At 46.6% G+C, this 24,722-nt stretch overlaps 1 protein-coding gene across 1 annotated transcript in view; it reads right to left on the reverse strand.

Moving 5' to 3' along the window:
• Nucleotides 1–23,333, reverse strand: part of LOC125461643 (DENN domain-containing protein 3-like) — a 161,400-nt gene extending 138,067 nt beyond the window's left edge. The window contains exon 1 of the mRNA XM_048550597.2: nucleotides 23,071–23,333. The gene's annotated coding sequence lies outside the window, so the exon portion shown is untranslated. The remainder of the gene's footprint in view (nucleotides 1–23,070) is intronic.
• Nucleotides 23,334–24,722: the final 1,389 nt, after the last annotated feature.

Raw genomic sequence — 24,722 nt, forward strand, 5'->3', positions numbered from 1 at the left:
CTCTGCAACAGCTGGGAGGACAGATGTCCAAACGTCACTATCCTTGAGGCAGCCAACAGCACCAGCATCAAGGTCATCATCACCTGAAACCAACTCCGCTGGGCTGGCCATTCAAGAAGCCTGAGTTCCATCTACCAAAGCGAATCAGCTTCACCGAGCTTGATGCAGATGCTTGAACAAGAGCAGGACAAAGGGCATGCTTCAAAGACTCCCTGGAGGCTTCCCTCAAGAAATGCAACACTGATGTCGATGCATGGGAGACCTTCATTCAGGAGACTGGGAGCAAACTCCTGTTCGAAGGGGCTCAATTCTTTCAGAAGAGTCAGTAGCATGAGGAAGTATGGAAGTGCAAATGGAGAAAGGAATGACAATGATCTCTAGGACAACGACCAGTCCCAGAAACATCTGCCCAATGTGTGGTGGGACATGGGGCTTGAGGATCAGGATCATCAACCACTCAAGGCCCTAACAGAATCCAGGACCGAGTGGCACGGAATTTCATAAACGGACAATCAGAATGGTTAGTGAGTGATTGCAGCCAAGTGAGAGTCTGTGTGTGAGTTAGTGAGTGAGTGTGTGAGAGAGAGAAAGAGAGAGTGAGTGTGTGTGCAAGAGAGAGAGAATGTGTGAGTGTGTGTGTGTGTGCATGTGTGTGAGCGTGCATGCGTGCCTGTGTGTGTGTGTGAGCGTGCGTGCCTGTGCGTGTGTGTGAGCGTGTGTGCCTGTGCATATGTGTGAGTGTGCATGCCTGTGCGTATGTGTGAGCATGCGTGCCTGTGTGTATGTGTGAGCGTGCGTGCCTGTGCGTGTGTGTGAGCGTGCGTGTGGGAGCGTGCGTGCGTGTGCATGTGTGTGAGCGTGCGTGTGTGCCTGTGCAAGTGTGAGCGTGCATGCATGTGCGTGTGTAAGCGTGCATGTGCGTGTGTGTGAGCGTGTGTGCCTGTGCGTGTGTCTGAGCGTGCGTGTGTCTGAGCAAGTGTGTGTCTCTGAGTCTCTGAGCGCATGTGTGTGTGTCTGTGTGTGTCTGAGCATGTGTGTGTGTGTGTCTGAGCATGTGTATGTGTGTGTGTGTGTTTGTGTGTGTGTCTCTCTGAGTGTGTGTGTGTGTGTGTCTCTGAGCGTGTGTGTGTGTGTGTGTGTGTGTGTGTGTGTGAGTGAGCATGTGTGTGTGTGTGTGTCTGAGCGTGTGTATGTATCTGAACATGTGTGTGTGTCTGAACATGTGTGTGTGTCTGAACATGTGTGTGTGAGTGTGTGTGTGTCTGAGCGTGTGTGTGTTTGAACATGTGTGTGTGTGTGTCTGAGTGTATGTGTGTGTGTGTGTGTGTGTCTGAGCGTGTGTGAACATAAGAACATAAGAACTAGGAGCAGGAGGCGGAGGCGGCCCTCTGGCCCCGTGAGCCTGCCCCGCCATTTAATAAGATCATGGCTGATCTTTGAGACTCAGCTCCGCTTACCCCCCCACTCACCATAACCCTTAATTCCTTTACTGTTCAAAAATTTATCTAGCCATGCCTTAAAAACAGTGAGATAGCTTCAACCGCTTCTCTGGGCAGGGAATTCCACAGATTCACAACCCTTTGGGTGAAGATATTCCTCCTGACCTCAGTCCTACATCTCCTTTCCTTTACTTTGAGGTGATGCCCTCTAGTCCTAGTTTCACCTGCTAGCAGAAACAACCTACCAAAGCGTGAAGCTGGATGAACACAGCAGGCCAACCAGCATCTCAGGAGCACAAAAGCTGAAATTTTGGGCCTAGACCCTTCATCTCTCTGATGAAGGGTCTAGGCCCGAAACATCAGCTTTTGTGCTCCTGAGATGCTGCTTGGCCTGCTGTGTTCATCCAGCTTCACACTTTGTTATCTTGGATTCTCCAGCATCTGCAGTTCCCATTGTCTCTGAGCAGAAACAACCTCCATGCCTCCACCTTATCTATTCCCTTTATAATTTCACATGTTCCTATAAGATCTCCCCTCATTCTTCTGAATTCCAATGAGTATAATTCCAGGCTACTCAGTCTCTCCTCATAATCCAACCCTCTCAACCCTGGAATCAACCGAGTGAATCTCATCTGCACCCCCTCCAGTGCTAGTATATCTCTTCTCAAGTAAGGAGGCTAAAACTGCACACATTACTCCAGGTGTGGCCTCACCAGGACCCTATACAGCTGCAGCATAGCCTCCCTGTTTTTAAACTCCATCCCTCTATCAATGACAGACAAAATTCCATTTGCCTTTTTAATTACCTACTGCACCTGCAATCCTACATTTAGCGATTCATGCACAAGGACACCCAAGTCCCTTTGCACAGCAGCATGCTGCAATCTTTTACCATTTAAAACATAGTCCATTTTGCTGTTATTCCTACCAAAATGGATGACCTCACACTTATCAACATTGTACTCCATCTGCCAGACCTTCGCCCACTCACTTAGACCATCTATATCCCTCTGCAGACTTGCAGTGTCTTCTGCACACTTGGCTCTGCCACTCGTCTTAGTGTCATCTGCAAATTTTGACATACCACACTTAGTCCCCAACTCCAAATCATCTATGTAAATTGTAAACAATTGAGATCCCAACACTGATCCCTGAGGCACACCACTAGCCACTGACCGCCAATCAGAAAAACACCCATTTACCCTACTCTTTGCTTTCTACTAGTCAACCAATCCTCTATCCATGCCAATACATTACCTGTAATACCATGCAACTTTATCTTATGTAGCAGCCTTTGGTGTGGCACCATGTCAAATGCCTTCTGGAAATCCAGATACACCACATCCACAGATTCCCCAGTGTCCACCATGCAAGTAATGTCCTCAAAGAATTCCACCAAAATAGTTAAAAATGACCTACCCTTCATGAACCCATGCTGGACGTTCCCAATGGGACAATTCATATCCAGATGTCTTGCTATTTCTTCCTTAATGATAGATTCAAGCATTTTCCCCATTACTGAAGTTAAGCTAATATGTGTGAGTGTGAGAGAGAGTGTGAGAGTGTGAGAATATGTAGGTGAGAGTGTGCAAACCTCAAAGCGTGAGGCACAACAGATTTGCCGGTCAGATTACAAACATCATTTGCACATCGTTTTGGAATGAAAGGAAATTGAGCTGTAAAGAGGTTGTGTTCAGATCAGTTCCATTTCCAAACAGGAAGCAGTTGTTTACAACGTGCTAACTGTTTCTCTGCTGCATTTGTTACGTTTGATGTTATAGTCTTTAACCACAAGATTCACACATTGTAATTAGTGTAAAGCTACAATCACATTGAGCAGCACCAAGGAAAGGGTAAATGTTTGTCAGGGCGTCTGAACAGATCAGTTTTACATCAACTATCCAAGCCTTGGACTCATGATAATATCAACTCACAGCTTCACAGGCAGGGAGAAAACAGAGAATACTTCCTGGCAGTGAGACACGAATTATAACGAGGCATCTCAAGGCAAAATATCAACCGTTGTCAGGGAAACAAAGAATCACATCCACATGCCTCTGTCACGCACATCAGGTCAACATTAACAATGAATTTACAAACAGAAATTGACCAATTGGCTGAGCTTTTCTTTTCTTTAATGGGGTGAGGGCATCGCTGGCCAGGCAGCATTTAATGCCCCATCCCTAATTGCCCAGGGGGCAGTTGAGAGTCAACCACATTGCTGTGGGTCTGGAGTCACATATAGGCCAGACCAGGTAAGGACGGCAGTTTCCTTCCCTAAAGGGCATTAGTGAACCAGATGGGGTTTTTGCCTGAAAATCGATTCATGGTCATCATAAAATTCTTAGTTCCAGATATTTTTTAAATTCGAATTCCACTGTGGCAGGATTCAAACCTGGGTCCTCAGAACATTATCCGGGTTTCTGGATTAACAGCCCAGTGATAATACCAATAGGCTATCGCCTCCCATACTAGTCTGTGCCAGTCCTGATATTCCATAGTCTGCCCATTCTAATCACAGAACCTCAGTCACATTGGATGTCATTCCACTCCTGAGTTCCTCAAACATTCATCTAGTTTCTTTACGGAAGCATTGGCCCTATCAGTGCCTCCTACATCCAACCCACTCATGGAGCTACAGATTTCTCCAACTGGGAATGATTCAGAGCTGCCTTGTATCTATGGCCCTTCATCTCTCCTCCTCCAACAAGTGGAGGCTTGTTCCCTACATCAACACAGCATTTTAAACACCGTTAGCCATTTGGTCACAGAGATGAGGATGAGGCCATTTGACCCAATGTGCACATGCCAGCTCTTTGAAAAAGCTATTCAACAGATCCCACCACATCCAACAACCACATACCTCACCCTCACCAGAGCACTTTCCCCTCAGCCTGGCAAATTTAAACCTTTCACACTGTTCTCTACTTCTCTTTTGAAAGTTACAATTGATCATTGACCTGAAATGTTATTGAAATAAGTCGCAGACACCAGTAGCAAGTCACTGAATCATCCTTTATTTGTACATCAACAGTCCTTGGCTTTAGTCCTGCTTCATTTTGAGTCAGGTACCGGAGTGCCAGTAACCCTGACATGCAAACATTTTTATGGCAGCCAGTGCTTCCTGATTGGGCCAGGCTAACAGCCTCAGAGAACCCATATTCTATAAGGTCCGCCTGGCTGACCTCATTACAATCACTAGATCCCTCCCCCAGTGAGTCTGAGGACATAGGCCAGTCTGTTTTCTTGGAGAGGCTCCTATAACTCAGCATCAATTCCAGGCAGCATGTAACACATGGGAGCTCAGCTCTTGTGCCAGGAACACCTCAGGAGAATTTCACTCTTTTTTTTCAGGAAGCAAAGGCTTTGAGGCAGAGTGATTGCGAGGGTATTCAGTGATGGTAACACCATTAAATGTCAAGGGGTGGTAGTGAGATTATCTCTCATTGCCTGGCACTCTTGTGGCGTGAATGATACTTGACACTTGAGGACACTTGAACCAAACTTGAGGAAGAGTCACCGGACCCGAAACGTTAACTCTGTTTTTTCCTTCACAGATGCTGCCAGACTTGCTGAGCTTCTCCAGCAACTGTGTTTTTGTTCCTGAATGTATTGTTGCATGTGAACATGGACTGCTCCAGTATCTGAGGAGTCGTGAATACTTCTGAACATTGTGCAATCATCAGCGACCATCTGTAGTTCTGATCTTATGATTGGCATCACATCCACAAGTATCCACTCCCTCCATCACCAATACTCAGGAGCAGTAGTGTGTACTATCTACAAGATGCACTGTGGAAATTCACCAAAGATCCTCAGTCAGCACCTTCCAAACCCACGACCATTTCCATCTAGAAGGACAAGGGCGGCAGATACAAGGGAACACCACCCCCTGCACATTGATCTCCAAGCCACTCACCGTCCTGACTTGGAAATATATTGCTATTCCTTCACTGGGTCAAAATCCTGGAATTCCGTCCCCAAGGGCATTGTGGGTCAAACGTCTGCACATGAGGGCATAGGTTTAAGGTGAGAGGGGGAAGATTTAAAAAGGGGGCTTGAGGGGCAACTTCTTCACACAGAGGGTGGTGTGTGCATGGAACAAACTGCTAGAGGAGCTGGTAGAGGTTGAAATAAATACAACATTTAAAAGATATTTGGCAGGTAAATGAATGTTGTGACTGTATCTGCCTTTACCACTTCCTCTGCAGTTCATTGCGGTTTAAGAAGGCAGCTCACTACCACCATCTCAAGGGACAACTACCAGCTAGCAATGTGCATAGGTACTTTGGATCTGTCATCACTAGGGAAGACACAAGCAATCTCCCAGATGCAGTAGTGGCTGAAGGACCGAGGGTAATGGATGATCTGAAGGGTATTTATATTAGGCAGGAAGTGGTGTTGGATAGATTGTTAGGTCTGAAGGCTGATAAGTCCCTGGGACCTGATGGTCTGCATCCCAGGGTACTTAAGGAGGTGGCTCTAGAAATTGTGGATGCGTTGGTAATTATTTTCCAAGGTTCTATAGATTCTGGATCAGTTCATGCGGATTGTAGGGTGGCAAATGTTGTCCCACTTTTCAAGAAAGGAGGGAGAGAGAAAACAGGAAATTACAGATCGGTTAGCCTGACGTCAGTGGTGGGAAAGATGCTGGAGTCAATTATAAAAGATGAAATTACGAATCATTTGGATAGCAGTAACAGGATAGGTCAGAGTCAGCATGGACTTACGAAGAGGAAATCGTGCTTGACTAATCTTCTGGAATTTTTTGAGGCTGTATCTATGAAGATGGATAAGGGAGAGCCAATGGATATAGTGTACCTGGACTTTCAGAAAGCCTTTGATAAAGTCCCGCATCGGAGATTGGTGAACAAAATTAGGGCACATGGTATTGGGGGCAAAATACTGAGTTGGATTGAAAATTGCCTGGCTGACAGGAAGCAAAGAGTAGTGATAAACGGGTCCCTTTCAGAATGCCAGGCAGTGGCCAGTGGGATACCACAAGGCTCGGTGCTGGGACCGCAGCTGTTTACGATATATATTAATGTGGATAAATGTGTGGTTATCCACTTTGGTGGCAAGAACAGGAACGCAGATTACTATCTCAATGGAGTCAAGTTAGGTAAAGGGGAAGCACAACGAGATCTAGGTGTTCTTGTACATCAGTCAATGAAAGCAAGCATGCAGGTACAGCAGGTAGTGAAGAAAACTAATAGCATGCTGGCCTTCATCACAAGAGGAATTGAGTATAGGAGCAAAGAGGTCCTTCTGCAGCTGTACAGGGCCCTGGTGAGACCGCACTTGAGTACTGTGTGCGGTTTTGGTCTCCCAATTTGAGGAAGGACATTCTTGCTATTGAGGGAGTGCAGCGTAGGTTCACGAGGTCAATTCCCGGAATGGCAGGACTATCATATGTTGAAAGATTGGAGCGACTGGGCTTGTATACACTTGAGTTTAGAAGGATGAGAGGGGATCTGATTGAGATGTATAAGATTATTAAGGGATTGGACACTGTGGAGGCAGGAAGCATGTTTTCGCTGATGGGTGAGTCCAGGACCAGAGGACACAGTTTAAAAATAAGGCGTAGGCCATTTAGAACAGAGTTGAGGAGAAACCTCTTCACCCAGAGAGTGGTGGATATATGGAATGCTCTGCCCCAGAAGGCAGTGGAGGCCAACTCTCTGGATGCTTTCAAGAAAGAGATAGATAGAGCTCTTAAAGATAGTGGAATCAAGGGTTATGGGGATAAGGCAGGAACAGGATACTGATTGTGGATGATCAGCCATGATCATAATGAATGGTGGTGCTGGCTCGAAGGGCGGAATGGCCTACTCCAGCACCTATTGTCTATTGTCTATTGTCCATGAATGAGTAATAGGAAAATGTATAAAGGCTAGCACGGACTGGTAGGACAGAATGGCCCATTCCAGTGATGGAGATTTGACATAATTCTCTGTTTACATTGAGCTATGTTTGTTGACACCAGCTTTAAGTTTGAGCTTTGCAAGATGAAATTGAATGTAACCTGACAGTAAAATGTGCACAACTTCAGACACAATTTTCGGATTTTATCCAAGGCGGAATATCAAGGCCATAATGCTCAATTCATTCCTAAGGCCTCTCTTACTGCCCATAACCAACCAAATTAATACTTCCATCCCAGCTGGAACAACGAGAATCTGATCAGAATCCTATTGGGCTGAGGTTTGCAATGGCACAGAAATTACAATGATAAGTTTCATTCATATAGTACTTTTGGCGCAGTAAGCATCCCAATATGCTTCAAGAAACAGCAGTAAACAACATCCGAGCCACACGAGAAGATAGGCTGACCCCTGGTATGGCAGTGCTGACACATGAAAAGAGATTGGACTGGTTAGGACAATATTCAGAATGACGGGAATTCCCATAGAGGCCTATAAAATAGGAATAGAACCAGGCAGGCAAGTGGAAGACGCTGAGGGGTAACCTCATAGAGCTTTCTGAAATCATACATAAATTGGATAGACAAGGTCTTTACCCCAGGGTGGGGGAATCAAAAACTAGAGGGGCACAGGTTTAAGGTGAGAGGGGAAAATTAAAAAGGGGCCTGAGGGGTAATGTCACACAGAGGGTGGTGTGTGTAGGGAACAAACAGCCAGAGGAGCTGGTACAGGCTGGAATAAATACAACATTTAAAAAGACATTTGGGTGGGTAAATGGGTGTTGTAACTGTACCTGCCTTTCCCACTTCCTCTGCAGTTCATTGTTATTCATTTTATCGAGGCGCCCTTACAAACCTCTACAAGGTCACCTCTCAGTCTCCTACGCTCCAGTGAGAACAGTTCCAACTTATCCAGCCTCTCCTCATAACTCAAACACTCTAGTCCTGGCGAAATCCTTGTAAATCTTTTTTGAACTCCCTCTAATTTAATAATAACGCTCCTATAGGAGGGCGGCCAAAACAGTACATGGTACTCAGAGTTGCAGAGTCATACAGCACAGAAATAGACTCTTTGGTTTCAGACCTCCGTACCGAGGGAAGGGCCTCACCAATGTCCTGTAGAATTGTAATGTGATCTCAATATTCAGAATGCGAGGGATCGAGTTCCGGAACCAAGAGGTTATGGTGAAGCTGTACAAAACTCTGATGCGGCCGCACTTGGAGTATTGTGTACAGTTCTGGTCACCGCATTATAAGAAGGATGTGGAAGCTTTGGAAAGGGTGCAGAGGAGATTTACTAGGATGTTGCCTGGTATGGAGGGAAGGTCTTACGAGGAAAGGCTGAGGGACTTGAGGCTGTTTTCATTAGAGAGAAGAAGGTTGAGAGGTGGCTTAATTGAAACATATAAAATAATCAGAGGGTTAGATAGGGTGGATAGGGAGAGCCTTTTTCCTAGGATGGTGACGGCGAGCACAAGGGGGCATAGCTTTAAATTGCGGGGTGAAAGATATAGGACAGATGTCAGAGGTAGTTTCTTTACTCAGAGTAGTAAGGGAATGGAACGCTTTGCCTGCAACGGTAGTAGATTCGCCAACTTTAGCTACATTTAAGTCATCATTGGATAAGCATATGGACGTACATGGAATAGTGTAGGTTAGATGGGCTTGAGATCGGTATGACAGGTCGGCACAACATCGAGGGCCAAAGGGCCTGTACTGTGCTGTAATGTTCTACGTTCTATGTTCAATGGTCTGAGCAATGAAGGCAAGTATGCCAAACACCCTGTTCACGTCCCTGTCTACTTGTATCACAGCTTTCAGTGAAATATATACCTGAACTCCCTAGGTCATCTGATGAAGGGTCTAGGTCCGAAACGTCAGCTTTTGTGGTCCTGAGATGCTGCTTGGCCTGCTGTGTTCATCCAGCCTCACATTTTATTATCTTGGATTCTCCAGCATCTGCAGTTCCCATTATCACTCATCCATAATGCAACAGCTTGCATTTACTCAAATTAAACTCAATCTGCCACTCCTCAATCCATTGGCCAAATTGTTCAATATCCATCAAATTAGGGATTGCCAACAAATGCTGGTTCAGTCAGAGATGCCCACATGGGTGAATAAATAAAAGGGGCTGAAAACTGCTCAAGATATTCCAAATACAGTCCGATCAGAGCTGTACACAGCCTCAGCAGTACATTCCTGCTGTTGAATTTTGGCATCGTGAAATTAATTCTAATACTGCGATCACATCTCACTCAGAGCCCCCTCAGCTTTCCCTGATCTGTGGTAAGCAACCCCAGTCTCTCTTCATCGCTGAACCACTCCATCCCAGGGCAGCATCCCGGCGAATCTCTCTCTGCACCCCTTCTTGTGCAATCACTATCCTTCCTGTAGTGTGCTGACCAGAAATGAGCACATTACCCCACCTGTGGCCCAACTAATATTACTCAGAGCTCCATCACAACCTCCTTCCTCATGTATTCAATGCGTAATAAAAGTAACTGCGCCATTAACTTTCTTAACCACTTTATCTACCTGTCCTCAATGAAGAAGCTTTTGTGCCCCTGAGATGCTGCTTCTCCTGCTGTGCTCATCCAGCTTCACACCTTGTTATCTACCTGTCCTGCTGCTTTCAAGGATCTATGGATGTGTACAGCAAGGTCCCTCTGATCCTCCGTACTTCCTAGGCTCCTACAATTCAATATGTACTCCCTTCTCTTGTTATTCCCCTCGAAGTACATCACCTCACACTTTCCAGGGTAAAATCTGACTAGTCTGTCTATACAATCCTGTAGCCTAGAGCTTTCCTCCTCACTAATTGCTACAGGTCCAATATTCACATAGTTTGTCAACCTGCCGATCAAATCTCTTACAGTCATGTCTAGGTCTTCAATGTACACAACGGACAAGAGGTCCAGCACTGAACCCTGTGGAATACCACTGGACATAGGCTTCTAGCAACTAACACAGACTCACCTCATCAAACACGGAACTGAGCCATCGACATTATATCCACCTCCAGAGAAAACAGCTTTCCCCTTGCTACCCTATTGAAATCTTTTATCAGCTTAAACATGTCAATAAGTTCACCTGTTATTCATCAAAACCTGCATGAATAACTGCAGGAATGTTCCAAAGAACTGTTCTGAAATACTTTGTCAGCTGTGAAGACTGCTGGGGTGCTCTGAAGTTGTAAAAGGTGCTATATGAATGCAGGTTCCTTCTAATGATTGATTACATCCTAAACCAGGGCACCTTTAACATAGTGTGATACGCACAGACAGCTGTGTCAGTTTTATAAGAGGAGGCAATAACCAAGTGGCATTATCACTGGACTATTACTCCAGAGACACAAATAACATTCTGGGGACCCGGGGTTCAAATCCTGTCACAGCAAATGGTGGGATTTGCGTTCAGTAAAATATCTGAAATTAATAACCTAATGGTGACTGTGATCCCATCGCTGAAATTCCCATCTGGTTTGCTAATATCCTTTAGGGAAGGAAGCTGTCATCCTTACGTAGTCTGGCCTACATGTGACTCCAGACCTATGGCAGTGTGGTTGGCTCTAGGGGCAATTAGGGATGGACTAATAACTGCTGTCCAGCCAGCAATGCCCTCATCCTGTTAATGAATTTTGAAAAAGATCAAATCCAAGTAGAGCTTTGCCCCTTGCAAGGAAATAACATTTTCTTTATAAACGCCCAACGTCAGTTTTATCTTTGAAGGACAATGAGAAACAAATTTTTTTTTCCCAAACCCAACCCTGTTTCGATTTGTGAAGCACTCTTTTCATTTCAGGACAGGATAACAAAGCCCTGAAGGTGAAGATTCCATGACTCGTTGTGACATTTTCCAAACGACCTGGGAAATGATTCACATTGAAGTTCTGCTATGAGAAACACGCTCTGCTTTAGCTCCAAACTTCCCTATGGAACTTTCACCCCGTGCTCAGGGATTGTGTGAAATCATCTGCAAATTCAGCAAGAGCCAAAAGCAACATGAAACTTGCCTAAAAATGGTTCTGCGATGACTGTACAGAATCAGGCCATTTGGCCTAATTTGCTGTTATTTACACTCTACACGACCTACTACCCTCTTGTGCTTATCTCCACCATTGGCTTATAGTTTTATATATTTTGTACACTGATCTAGTGCCAGTGTATAATTAGTCCCAGAGTGTTCCACAGAGAACTCATAAAACAAATCTGATCCACAAAAAGAGAGCAAAGGGCAGATATTTGAAAGCTTCATCAAACATTTATGTTTGTAAGTTTTAAAGCTTTAAGCATGCATCTCCCAGAGAGATGGAAAGGTGAACGGGGAATTGTAGGCTTGTGCTCCTCTCTCCCCAGCTCCTGACCATAGTGACAGCATTTTCTGCTTTCAGTCCCAGAATTCGGGCTCTGAGCAGCTGAAGCATGGTTACAAATGACAGAGCACAGCATGCTAGGATCAGAGAGGGTGGGGGTCTCAGACGTTTGTGAGGAGGCTGTGGGGGTAGTGAAGGGTGAGGTCAAATATGGGATGACAATCTCAAAATCAAGGTAAGGAACAAGGAGCCAACATAATTTAACATAGCAAATTGGTAACATTCTGATGAGAGGATACCGTGACCTGAAATGTTGTCAGATTCTCTCCACCCAGGCCTTGCTGAGTGTTTTAGCATTTTCTATCTTTGCCACAACAAGAAAATAGTCTTCTATTCCATTCTCTCTCAGTTAACTAGCTTCCTCTTAAATGTCTCTATAGTTACCGCAGTCATTGTCAGTGGTTGCAGGTTTCACTTTCAGTTCGTTTATTTGGGTTATTTTTGGGAGAAGCTATGCCCTAATTCCTTCTCCTTTTTCTTCTAACTTGGTTTTGCCAGGGTTTCCAATTGCTGAAATTGTCAATGACAAAGGATCAAAGATGAGCGTGGACAAGCAATTCCTCATGTTGGATCAAACTCTCTCATCCCAGCTTGTACCCGACATGTCAATTAGAATCAGGACCAGGCCATTCAATAAGATCACGGCCTCAACTACAAATCCCCAGTAACATATCACTCCCTTCTAAGAAACGCAGAAACTAGGTCCAGGAGTAGGCCATTTAGCCCTTCGAAGACCCTCCTCCGTTCAATATGATCATGGCTTATCATTCAACTCAGTACCCTGTTCCTGCTTTCTCCCTATCTCCTTTGGATCCCTGTCAGTTCTGCCGTCTCTGATAAACATTCAGTGAACTTTGTCCCTTATCAGGAACGTCCTTCCTTGGATAAGGAGACCAGAACCACATGCAATATTCCAGGTGTGGTCTCACCAAGGCCCTGTATAATTGCTCCTGTACTTGAAATCCCCTCACTACAACAGCCAATGTACCATTTTTATTACCATTTAACATGCCATTTGTAAATCAAAACCTTATCTATGTCTGTCTTGAAAGTATCTAGTGACCTGCCACATGACCACTTCCTGGGGAAGAGAGATACAAAGATTTGTGACCGTCTGAGAGAAAGATATTGTCCTTTCCTCCATCTTAAATGGAAGACTTCTTACTTTTAACCTGCGTCCCTTAGCCCACAGTCTCCCCGATGAGGGCAAGCAGCATGTTAGCAGCCTTTCAGTTGAGTCCCCTCTGGATTTTTTATGTTTCACTGGTATTAACAAGCTGTGCAGGAAGTTGCAGCTCCCCTTTCAGATATCAACAAATTGTCGGGAGACCCACAGAGAAGATATCGGTGTGTCACTTGCATGTAATTAGATCTAAGATGTTATTGCAATAAGCTGGATACATGTTCAGTGGGCTATTCAGTCCCAGCCTGACAACTGAGACCTTTCGTTTTGAGTGACTGACAGACACAGAAAGCATTGTTTTCACTGTGAAGCAGTTCCTCTGAACACTCAAGTTGTGGCAAAAAGTATTCAAGTGCATAATTATGTCAACTGTGTTGATTAATTCAAAAGGCTTTCACGGTCTTTCATGTTCTGTTCAGTTTTCCATGGATTGGTTTTATTCTTTTGTAATGCATTTTGCAGGCGAAGTAACTTCTTGAAAGTCCTGAAGAAGGGTCACACCTGAAACGTTGACTGCTCCTTTTCTCCAGGTGCTGCCTGGCCTGCTGTGTTCTTCCAGCCTCCTGTTTGTCTACCTGGATTCCAGCATCCGCAGATTTTATTTTGTCTCTAACTTCTTGAAAGTCCTTCATTTTGGTGCCTGAGGGGCTAGTTCTATTTAGCACTTTGTGTGGTACAAGCTGCCTGCGTAGCATGGAAAACAACATTTTTCATTGTATCCCGGGATATATGTCAGCAATCAATCAACTAAGGTCCCTCTCTGATGAAGGGTCTAGGCCCGAAACGTCAGCTTTTGTGCTCCTGAGATGCTGCTGGGCCTGCTGTGTTCATCCAGCCTCACATTTCATTATCTTGGATTCTCCAGCATCTGCAGTTCCCATTATCACTCAAGGCCCTGGGATTTGCCAGTTTGAATCCCCATTCTCAGTGGGGGCACTCACTTCAGTGTTTTTGACCGTGGCTTCAGGATTAGATCTTCTTCAACTTCCACATCCTCTCGAGCTGCTTTCTCCATAGCCCAGCTGCCTGTGGTATGGGGAAGTGCTTCGTGGTGTTGTAAGCCTGACTGAGAAGGCTGTGACCCCAGGGTCCCTGTCAGTAAACACTATCACATGAATTGTAACAACATTGCCAACACAACAGTGAAGGATTGCTGGGTAACACAGCGTGGGGCTGGAGGAACACAGCAGGCCCAGCAGCATCTCAGGAGCACAAAAGCTGACGTTTCGGGCCTAGACCCTTCATCAGAGAGCGGGATGGGGAGAGGGTTCTGGAATAAATAGGGAGAGAGGGGGAGGCGGACCGAAGATGAAGAGAAAAGAAGATAGGTGGAGAGGGGAGTATAGGTGGGGAGGTAGGGAGGGGATAGGTCAGTCCAGGGAAGATGGACAGGTCAAGGAGGTGGGATGAGGTTAGTAGGTAGGAAATGGAGGTGCAGCTTGGGGTGGGAGGAAGGGATGGGTGAGAGGAAGAACAGGTTAGGGAGGAGGGGGCGAGCTGGGCTGGTTTTGGGATGCAGTGGGGGGAGGGGAGATTTTGAAGCTTGTGAAGTCCACATTGATACCATTGGGCTGCAGGGTTCCCAAGCGGAATATGAGTTGCTGTTCCTGCAACCTTCGGGTGGCATCATTGTGGCACTGCAGGAGGCCCATGATGGACATGTCATCTAAAGAATGGGAGGGGGAGTTAAAATGGCTCGCGACTGGGAGGTGCAGTTGTTTATTGCGAACCAAGCGGAGGTGTTCTGCAAAGCAGTCCCCAAGCCTCTGCTTGGTTTCCCCAATGTAGAGGAAGCTACACCGGGTGCAGTGGACACAATATACTACATTGGCAGATGTGCAGGTAAACCTCTGCTTAATATGGAAGGTCATCTTGGGGCCTGCGATGGGGGTGAGGGAGGTGTGGGGGCAAGTGTAGCACTTCCTGTGGTTGCAGAGGAAGGTGCCAGGTGTGGTGGGGTTGGAGGGCAGTGTGGAGTGGACAAGGGAGTCATGGAGAGAGTGGTCTCTCCGGAAAGCAGACAGGGGAGGGGATGGAAAAATGTTTTGGGTGGTGGGGTCGGATTGTAGATGGTGGAAGTGTCGGAGGATGATAACTCCCAGGCGAGCTGTTCAAGTGAAGCTTTCATCTTTGTATGAGCCCGCCTGCTCAAAAATCTAGGCAGCCCTCCCCAGTACCCTGGCCACCTGTATTTCCCTCAGTGACTAAAATAAATGATCTGGCCATGATCACATCGTGGGAGCTTGCTGTGCACAAGTTACTAACTGTGTTTCTAATCATTGTGAGCGTATTTTATTGCTATGGGCTCCTTGAGTTGCCAAATGCTGGTAAATGAGACTAGGTTAATTTAGGATTTCTGGTCGTCATGGATGATTTGGACCAAATGGTGCGGGTCTAAGACTCTAAACATAATTTTCCTTTAACAAATTCCCCTGTTTCTTTTACTAGCTAACATGAATCTGTATCCTTTGAGTACTGGCATTCCTCCCAGTGGAAACTGTTTACTCCCCACCTTCATGAATTTAAATAACTCTTAAACCTCTCTCAACCCTTCCCGTTAAAAGGAGATCAGTTCCAGCTTCTGCAGTCTCTCCATGTTACTGAAACTGTTCATCCCTGTTACCATGCCCGTGAAGCACCTCTGCACATTCTACATTCGTGGCATCTGCTGCTCAGAAATGGGCATTACCAGCTTGGAGCTAACCAGAGATGGAGGGCCCTATGGACAGATGTTTACAAATTTTACTTACATTTTGTTTGTTTTTTGTACACTACATTCACTACTCACATTGCTGCCCCTGCGGAAACCAGATGTAGTCTAGGCAGCTGCTATGCAAAACAGTTGAATCCACTGGTGCAAGTTTCCTGTCACACATCCTTTTAATCGTCCAGGCTACTTCCACACGGGTCTCGCTGCACCCAGTTTCCTCCACTGTGCCGAGAAGCTAACATTGGGCATCAGCACCTCATCCTCCAACAGGGCCCCACACAGCCTTCTGGGTTTGACCCTGACTTCAACAATTCAGATCAGAACGTATGACTTTTCTGATGCCATTTACACCTCCTCTAGACCCATCTTTTGTTTATTTATGAGTCACATGATCCCCCAAAACCTAGCCATCTTGAACCACCGTCCCTTCTATTATCCAATCTCTCCTGACTTTCATGCTATGACTGACTTTCCTTTTGGGGTTTCCCCCCCACTTTCTCTGCCTCTGCACTCTGTTCTGTCTCTAACTTGCCCCAGCTCTGCGGGACGGTCATTGGCCTGGCCCTCTCCTTCTCTCTGTCGCTGCCTTTTCTGTAAAGTGAATCCAATATTTTCCATTTGTGATTAGTTTTGGGAACTTCCTTTCCATGACCATTGCTCAGCTAGAAACAATCAGTGATTCTCACTCAGGGTAGATAAGGGAAGTCAGTACTATTGGGTTAATGGACCAGGGGCTCAGGTGAATGTTCCAGGGCTGCGGATTTAAATCTCGTGTGGATTTTAAATACAATTAACAAATCTGAATGGTAGCAATAAATCAAGCTAACCCTTGATAACTATTTTTTACAATTGCATCGCAGTAACCCATTGAGTTCTGAAAAAGGGTCACTGGACTCAAAGCATTAAACTCTGCTTTCTCCCTACTGATGCTGCCAGACCTGCTGAGATTCTCCAGAATGTCCTGTTTTTGTTCAGATCTGTAGCACCCTTTGTTTAATTTTGTTACCATGCAAAAACCCATCTAGTTCACTAATGCCCTTTAGGAAAGGAAATCTATCATTCCTACCTGGTCTGATCTGCATGTGATTCCTAACCCAGAGCAATGTAACTGTTTCTGACATAACGGATTCTGACCCAGGGACGGTGAAGGAACGGTGTTATATTTGCACATCAGGACGGTGAGTGGCTCGGAGGGGAACTTGCAGGGGGTGGTGTTCCGATGTTTCTGCTGCCCTTGTCCTTCTAGATTTGATTTTCGGGTTGAAAGGTGCTGTCTGTACTGATTGTAACGAGGTCAGCCAGTTGGGCCTCATAGAATAAGAGTTCCCTGGTTGGGGCTGTTAACCTGGTCCAATCAGGGAGCCTTGGCTGACAGATAGAAACAGGAGTGTTAGGGTTTCTGTTCACTCCAGGAGCTGGCTCTGAGGGAGCTGGATTAGTGTCAAGGATTCTCCACATGTAAATAAAAGGGGACTTGGTGACAGGATATCAGCCTCAGTGGAGTTATTTCACTATCTAAGGAGCTGTTTTAAAAAATTCATTTAGAGTTTATAAGTAGCATTTCCTGTGTCAGCACTTATTGCCCATAGGACAATTAAGAGTCAACATCATTATGGGTCTGAGTCACATATAGTCCAGAGCTGCTGAGGACTGTAGATTTCCTTCCCTAAATGACATTATTGAACCAGATGGGCTAAATTTGACAATTGGCAACTGTTTCATCATTAGGCTCACAATTCAGATTTTTAACCATGAAGTGTGGCTTCCTCAATTTTTGTTGTGCATCTTGTAGATAGTACACACTGCTGCTGCTGAGTGTCGGTGGTGGAGGGAGTGAGATGTTTGTGGATGTGGTGCCAATCAAGCGGCTGCTTTGTCCCTGATGGTGTTTAGCTTCTTGAGTGTTGTTGGGGCTGCCCCCATCCAGGCAAGTGGGGAGTATTCCATCACACTCCTGACTTGTAGATGGTGGACAGACTCTGGGGAGTCAGGAGGTGAGTTACTTGCTGTAGGATTCTGATCTGCTCTTGTAATTTGACTGATGCATGCTGTGCACGACAGGATGTACTGCACTTCCAAAGTACTCAATGGATAAATAGGATTAGTGCCTCGAGGTAAACTGCAGTTGCTAAAGATGCTGTAAAAAAGCAACACTTTTGTTTCTGCTGACTTGACTGCAGTTTTGTGTTGGGATAAGGGTAACTGTGTTAACCAGTCCACCAGAGAAGAGTCATCTACACTCAAAACATTAGCTTGCTCTCTTGCCATGGATGCTGCCTGATCCGCTGGCATTTACAGCATTTCCTGTTTTCACATCAGACTCTGTGAGGTGCCCTAAAAAAGGTGGGTGCTCTGACTAATCAGTTACTCCTCAAACTAACAGCATTACAAGTGGACAAGATAACAAAGAGTGGAGCTGGATGAACACTGCAGGCCAAGCAGCATCTCGGGAGCACAGATGCTGCTTGGCCTGCTGTGTTCATCCAGCTCCAGACTTTGTTATCTTGGATTCTCCAGCATCTGCAGTTCCCATTATCACTGATACAGCATTACAAGTGGAACAGATTGATCAAGTACAGTTCCTATTATTAACCTCACACCAAACGGTAACATTTACGCAAAATCTCCTGACTACAGCAGAATTAACAGCCAAACTGAGAAATGATCACACCTTGACTCAAATTGTGAATTGTCCTGGCCAGTACCTAACATTTATTTTGTCCTTTAGTGTTACTTTGTTATTCCTCATCGATAACTTTGTACATCCTAACTGGCCTGCTGATTAAATCCTTAGACTGAACGCAGGAACAGAAATTCAAGAATGTTCAAAGTTCTGTGAATATTTTTCATTGTGGCTCCTCACCCTGACCGTGCACTCCATGGTGAGCTTTTTCATTCAGCTCATAATGTGCCCTGAGCGATAAGACACTGGGCCACCATGGTTATGTCACATCTCCCAGTGATTTCTCACAAACGTGAAGAACAAATTGCTGAGAAGTTGGCATTCTGCTTCCTGCAAACATTTACACTGACACATCTCTTCAGGTCTCATTGGAGGAATTGCTGAAGTCACAGGGAGAATTCAATGCAAATGAAGTCAATGTTTGAAAAGTTATAGGACATAGTTAAATTAACGGCAGAACAATTGCACTCCCAGAGATAATGGGAACTGCAGATGCTGGAGAATTCCAAGATAATAAAATGTGAGGCTGGATGAACACAGCAGGCCAAGCAGCATCTCAGGAGCACAAAAGCTGACATTTCAGGCCTAGACCCTTCATCAGAGAGGGGGATGGGGAGAGGGAACTGGAATAAATAGGGAGAGAGGGGGAGGCGGACCGAAGATGGAGAGTAAAGAAGATAGGTGGAGAGGAGAGTATAGGTGGGGAGGTAGGGAGGGGATAGGGCAGTCCAGGGAAGACGGACAGGTCAAGGAGGTGGGATGAGGTTAGTAGGTAGATGGGGGTGCGGCTTGGGGTGGGAGGAAGGGATGGGTGAGAGGAAGAACAGGTTAGGGAGGCAGAGACAGGTTGGACTGGTTTTGGGATGCAGTGGGTGGGGGGGAAGAGCTGGGCTGGTTGTGTGCTGCAGTGGGGGGAGGGGGCGAACTGGGCTGGTTTAGGGATGCAGTTGGGGAAGGGGAGATTTTGAAACTGGTGAAGTCCACATTGATACCATTAGGCTGCAGGGTTCCCAGGCGGAATATGAGTTGCTGTTCCTGCAACCTTCGGGTGGCATCATTGTGGCACTGCAGGAGGCCCATGATGGACATGTCATCTAAAGAATGGGAGGGGGCGTGGAAATGGTTTGCGACCGGGAGGTGCAGTTGTTTGTTGCGAACTGAGCGGAGGTGTTCTGCAAAGCGGTCTCCAAGCCTCCGCTTGGTTTCCCAAATGTAGAGGAAGCCACACCGGGTACAGTGGATGCAGTATACCACATTGGCAGATGTGCAGGTGAACCTCTGCTTAATGTGAAATGTCATCTTGGGGACTGGGATAGGGGTGAGGGAGGAGGTGTGGGGGCAAGTGTAGCATTTCCTGCGGTTGCAGGGGAAGGTGCTGGGTGTGGTGGGGTTGGAGGGCAGTGTGGAGCGAACAAGGGAGTCACGGAGAGAGTGGTCTCTCCAGAAAGCAGACAGGGGTGGGGATGGAAAAATGTCTTGAGTGGTGGGGTCGGATTGTAGATGGCGGAAGTGTCGGAGGATGATGTGTTGTATCCGGAGGTTGGTGGGGTGGTGTGAGAGAACGAGGGGGATCCTCTTTTGGCGGTTGTGACAGGGGCGGGATGTGAGGGATGTGTTGCGGGAAATACGGGAGACGTGGTCAAGGGCGTTCTCGATCACTGTGGGGGGAAAGTTGCGGTCCTTGAAGAACTTGGACATCTGGGATGTGCGGGAGTGGAATGTCTTATCGTGGGAGCAGATTCGGCGGAGGCAGAGGAATTGGGAATAGGGGATGGAATTTTTGCAGGAGGGTGGGTGGGAGGATGTGTATTCTAGGTAGCTGTGGGAGTCGGTGGGCTTGAAATGGACATCAGTTACAAGCTGGTTGCCTGAGATGGAGACTGAGAGGTCCAGGAAGGTGAGGGATGTGCTGGAGATGGCCCAGGTGATCACCCTCAACAACTTCTCTTTTGACTCCTCCCACTTCCTACAGACTAAGGGGGTGGCCATGGGTACCCGCATGGGCCCCAGCTATGCCTGCCCCTTTGTAGGTTACGTGGAACAGTCCCTCTTCCACACCTACACAGGCCCCAAACCCCACCTCTTCCTCCGTTACATTGATGACTGTATCGGCGCCGCCTCTTGCTCCCCAGAGGAGCTCGAACAGTTCATCCACTTAACCAACACCTTCCACTCCAACCTTCAGTTCACCTGGGCCATCTCCAGCACATCCCTCACCTGCCTGGATCTCTCAGCCTCCATCTCAGGCAACCAGCTTGTAACTGATGTCCATTTCAAGCCCACCGACTCCCACAGCTACCTAGAATACACCTCCTCCCACCCACCCTCCTGCAAAAATTCCATCCCCTATTCCCAATTTTTCCGACTCCGCCGCATCTGCTCCCACGATAAGACATTCCACTCCCGCATATCCTAGATGTCCAAGTTCTTCCAGGACCGCAACTTTCCCCCCACAGTGATCGAGAACGCCGTTGACCGCGTCTCCCGCATTTCCCGCAACACATCCCTCACACTCCGCCCCCGCCACAACCGCCCCAAGAGGATCCCCCTCGTTCTCACACACCACCCCACCAACCTCCGGAGACAACGCATCATCCTCCGACACTTCCGCCATCTACAATCCGACCCCACCACCCAAGACATTTTTCCATCCCCACCCCTGTCTGCTTTCCGGAGAGACCACTCTCTCCGTGACTCCCTTGTTCGCTCCACACTGCCCTCCAACCCCACCACACCCGGCACCTTCCCCTGCAACCACAGGAAATGCTACACTTGCCCCCACACCTCCTCCCTCACCCCTATCCCAGTCCCCAAGATGACATTCCACATTAAGCAGAGGTTCACCTGCACATCTGCCAATGTGGTATACTGCATCCACTGTACACGGTGTGGCTTCCTCTACATTGGGGAAACCAAGCGGAGGCTTGGAGACCGCTTTGCAGAACACCTCCGCTCAGTTCGCAACAAACAACTGCACCTCCCAGTCGCAAACCATTTCCACTCCCCCTCCCATTCTTTAGATGACATGTCCATCATGGGCCTCCTGCAGTGCCACAATGATGCCACCCGAAGGTTGCAGGAACAGCAACTCATATTCCGCTTGGGAACCCTGCAGCCCAATGGTATCAATGTGGACTTCACCAGTTTCAAAATCTCTCCTTCCCCAACTGCATCCCTAAACCAGCCCAGCTCTTCCCCCCCACCCACTGCATCCCAAAACCAGTCCAGCCTGTCTCTGCCTCCCTAACCGGTTCTTCCTCTCACCCATCCCTTCCTCCCACCCCAAGCCGCACCCCTGTCTACCTACTAACCTCATCCCACCTCCTTGACCTGTCCGTCTTCCCTGGACTGACCTATCCCCTCCCTACCTCCCCACCTATACTCTCTCCACCTATCTTCTTTTCTCTCCATCTTCGGTCCGCCTCCCCCTCTCTCCCTATTTATTCCAGTTCCCTCCCCCCATCCCCCTCTCTGATGAAGGGTCTAGGCCCGAAACGTCAGCTTTTGTGCTCCTGAGATGCTGCTTGGCCTGCTGTGTTCATCCAGCCTCACATTTTATTACAATTGCACTCCCATTTCATTAGCTCTGTATCATTGCTATTTATTTCAACCTCCCAAATTCAAGGTTTAATGTCACTCCCGATCCTGTTCCTGTCCACATTGATGCATTTCCCCTGAATGATCACGAGATACTGACAAGGACATGACTGCTCCTCCCTGACCCAGGGGAACTGAAGCCAGTTGTAATATGTGTACTGTTTGCCAGACTGGGAACCTGAAAAATCTAGGCATCTAGCGTGGGTCTCAGAAGCTTGCAAATCCCAGTCCTACTCACATTCAATTTATGACATTGAATCGGAAATACAGAGCATCATTCTTGTTGATAACATATCCTTATATAGCTTAGTCAACACAAGGGAAGAAACGTAAATACGAGTCTCCTGCTCAGTCACTCAGACACGATCACTCAAAGATGCACAGTCAAAATTCACACTCAATCATACAAACTCACAAGAACACACGCTTACTCAAGGACATACACATACACTCACAGACATACCCTGATACTAACACACACTCAAACACGCACCGGTATACACATACTCACATACCTGGATTCACAAACACAGATACGCATCCCTAAAACTCTCACACACTCACATGCCTTGATACACACAAACACACACACACAAAGTGATATCCATTGATGCACACGCTTAAAATTTACACACACATAAATGCACTGGCACAGCACAAACAACACATACACGGGCCACAGACATGCACTGATATACAACTCAAACACATACACACATACACTGATACACGTGAATATACATGCAGGCAAATGAAAGGACAGACAGACTTACACAAATGCTCGCACACTCCTCATAAACACTCATCACAGATACACGTCATGCCCACACAGACACAGAGTCACAGAAATGTCCCCACATTTAAACTCATGGAATCACTATCACTCAAACACACAGATACAGTTACCCACACAATCAGCCACATACATCTGCATACAGAACTCAGAGATGGATACACACATGTGGGTAAGTTACACCTGTGTGTGTATCTTGTTGCATATTTGCCCCTTGAACATTAGACATCACTCCCTGAAATCATCAGAAAAGATGGCTCAGGAATTGAGATGGGAAACGTCTCTGAGAACCAGGCTGTTTGCCCACAGTTTGAATTCCAAAATTTAACTTCTTTGTAACAACTTTCTCTTTTAAAGCTGCCATTACCTGAAGAGTGGAGGCACCCCAATGCCTACAGAGTTTCAGCGATCATAATGCAATGGGGAGGCTCTGAGATTCCTGCTGTCTCTCCCAGCTTGATGACAGGATCAGAACTGCATTAATTCCTCCAGCCGTGTCCAACATGAATGCACAGATAGTTCGCACACCCAGTGCTGCAGAAGGACGGCAGACCCCAGCTCTAAGTAGAAACTGATCAACTGCAGGCTCAGTCAGCCAGTATATGACCCAGTAACGCAGTTCCTGTCTAACTGTTCACCAGTTCTGTCGAATTAATTGTACTTCCCCTTGGCAGGATAGAGCAAAGAGATGACATAACTTTTCAGTCCCGCCTCTTAGAAAGGCAGGCAGTTGCAGAGAGGAAGATAAGCAAGCAGAGTTTCCTCTCTTGCCAGCTATCAATGGTTTAATGTCCTGCTATACATGTCCCTGCAAGATTTCATTCTCTTAGGTTTACTCTGGCTTGAGCCAAGTCTTTGAGTGTGTTTAGGACTGATTATAGACAGATGTCTGATGAGCTCGTCCTCCCCCCTCCCCCCACCGCATCCCAAAACCAGCCCAGCCTGTCCCCACCTCCCTAACCTGTTCTTCCTCTCGCCCATCCCCTCCTCCCACCTCAAGCCGCACCTCCATTTCCTACCTACTAACCTCATCCCACCTCCTTGACCTGTCCGTCTTCCCTGGACTGACCTATCCCCTCCCTACCTCCCCACCTATACTCTCCTCTCCACCTATCTTCTTTTCTCTCCATCTTCGGTCCGCCTCCCCCTCTCTCCCTATTTATTCCAGAACCCCACCCCATCCCCCTTTTCTGATGAAGGGTCTAGGCCCGAAACATCAGCTTTTGTGCTCCTGAGATGCTGCTTGTCCTGCTGTGTTCATCCAGCTTCACACTGTGTTATCTCGGACTCTCCAGCATCTGCAGTTCCCATTATCACTATTACCCACATTTGTTTGCCTGTGAAATGAAATAAATGAATCATTGCAAGAACATCAACCATGAGGGATTAGTGCACTGAAACATGGGAAGAAATCTTCAGCCCTGCCTCAGTAAGTCAGCTACATTTGAGAGAATAATGACGTACATTTCTGTTTCCTGTGCTGCATTCTGGCCCATTATTAGTAGTTTGCAACTGTAACTTCCTCAATAAAATCAGTGGTAGGGTCAGAATGACTAGCCCATGAGCTTTGTATAGGAAAATAAGATGTTACTAAAACAGACATGAGATTCAGGAATGGTCCAGTCAACAAATCTTGTCGAAATGTATTTAAATAAACTGCTCAAACTGTTAATGAAAAACAATAGTGCTTGGAATATTCAGGAATGTAAAGATATTTTCAAATCAACTTGTTCAGAGATGTTATTACACAGATCTAGAACAAGTGAGACTTAAACCTGGGTCTCCTGGATCCGAGATAGGGACAGTACTGCCACACCTGTATATCATGAGGTCTTGCCTGAGACATATGGTTTTTATGTCAGCACTTTAAAATGTTTATTGGAGCATATTTGGGAGGCTCAAAAGGTCAAGGAACCAAACCAGCACTCCCAGTGTACAGTTTACTTGTGTGATATGTATGAAACACCATTTCTCTACAATCTCCTACGCTGGCACTCCATGTGCATCATCAATAACTCT

This window comes from Stegostoma tigrinum, chromosome 19 (genome assembly GCF_030684315.1).
Source record: "Stegostoma tigrinum isolate sSteTig4 chromosome 19, sSteTig4.hap1, whole genome shotgun sequence".
NCBI lineage: Eukaryota > Metazoa > Chordata > Chondrichthyes > Orectolobiformes > Stegostomatidae > Stegostoma > Stegostoma tigrinum.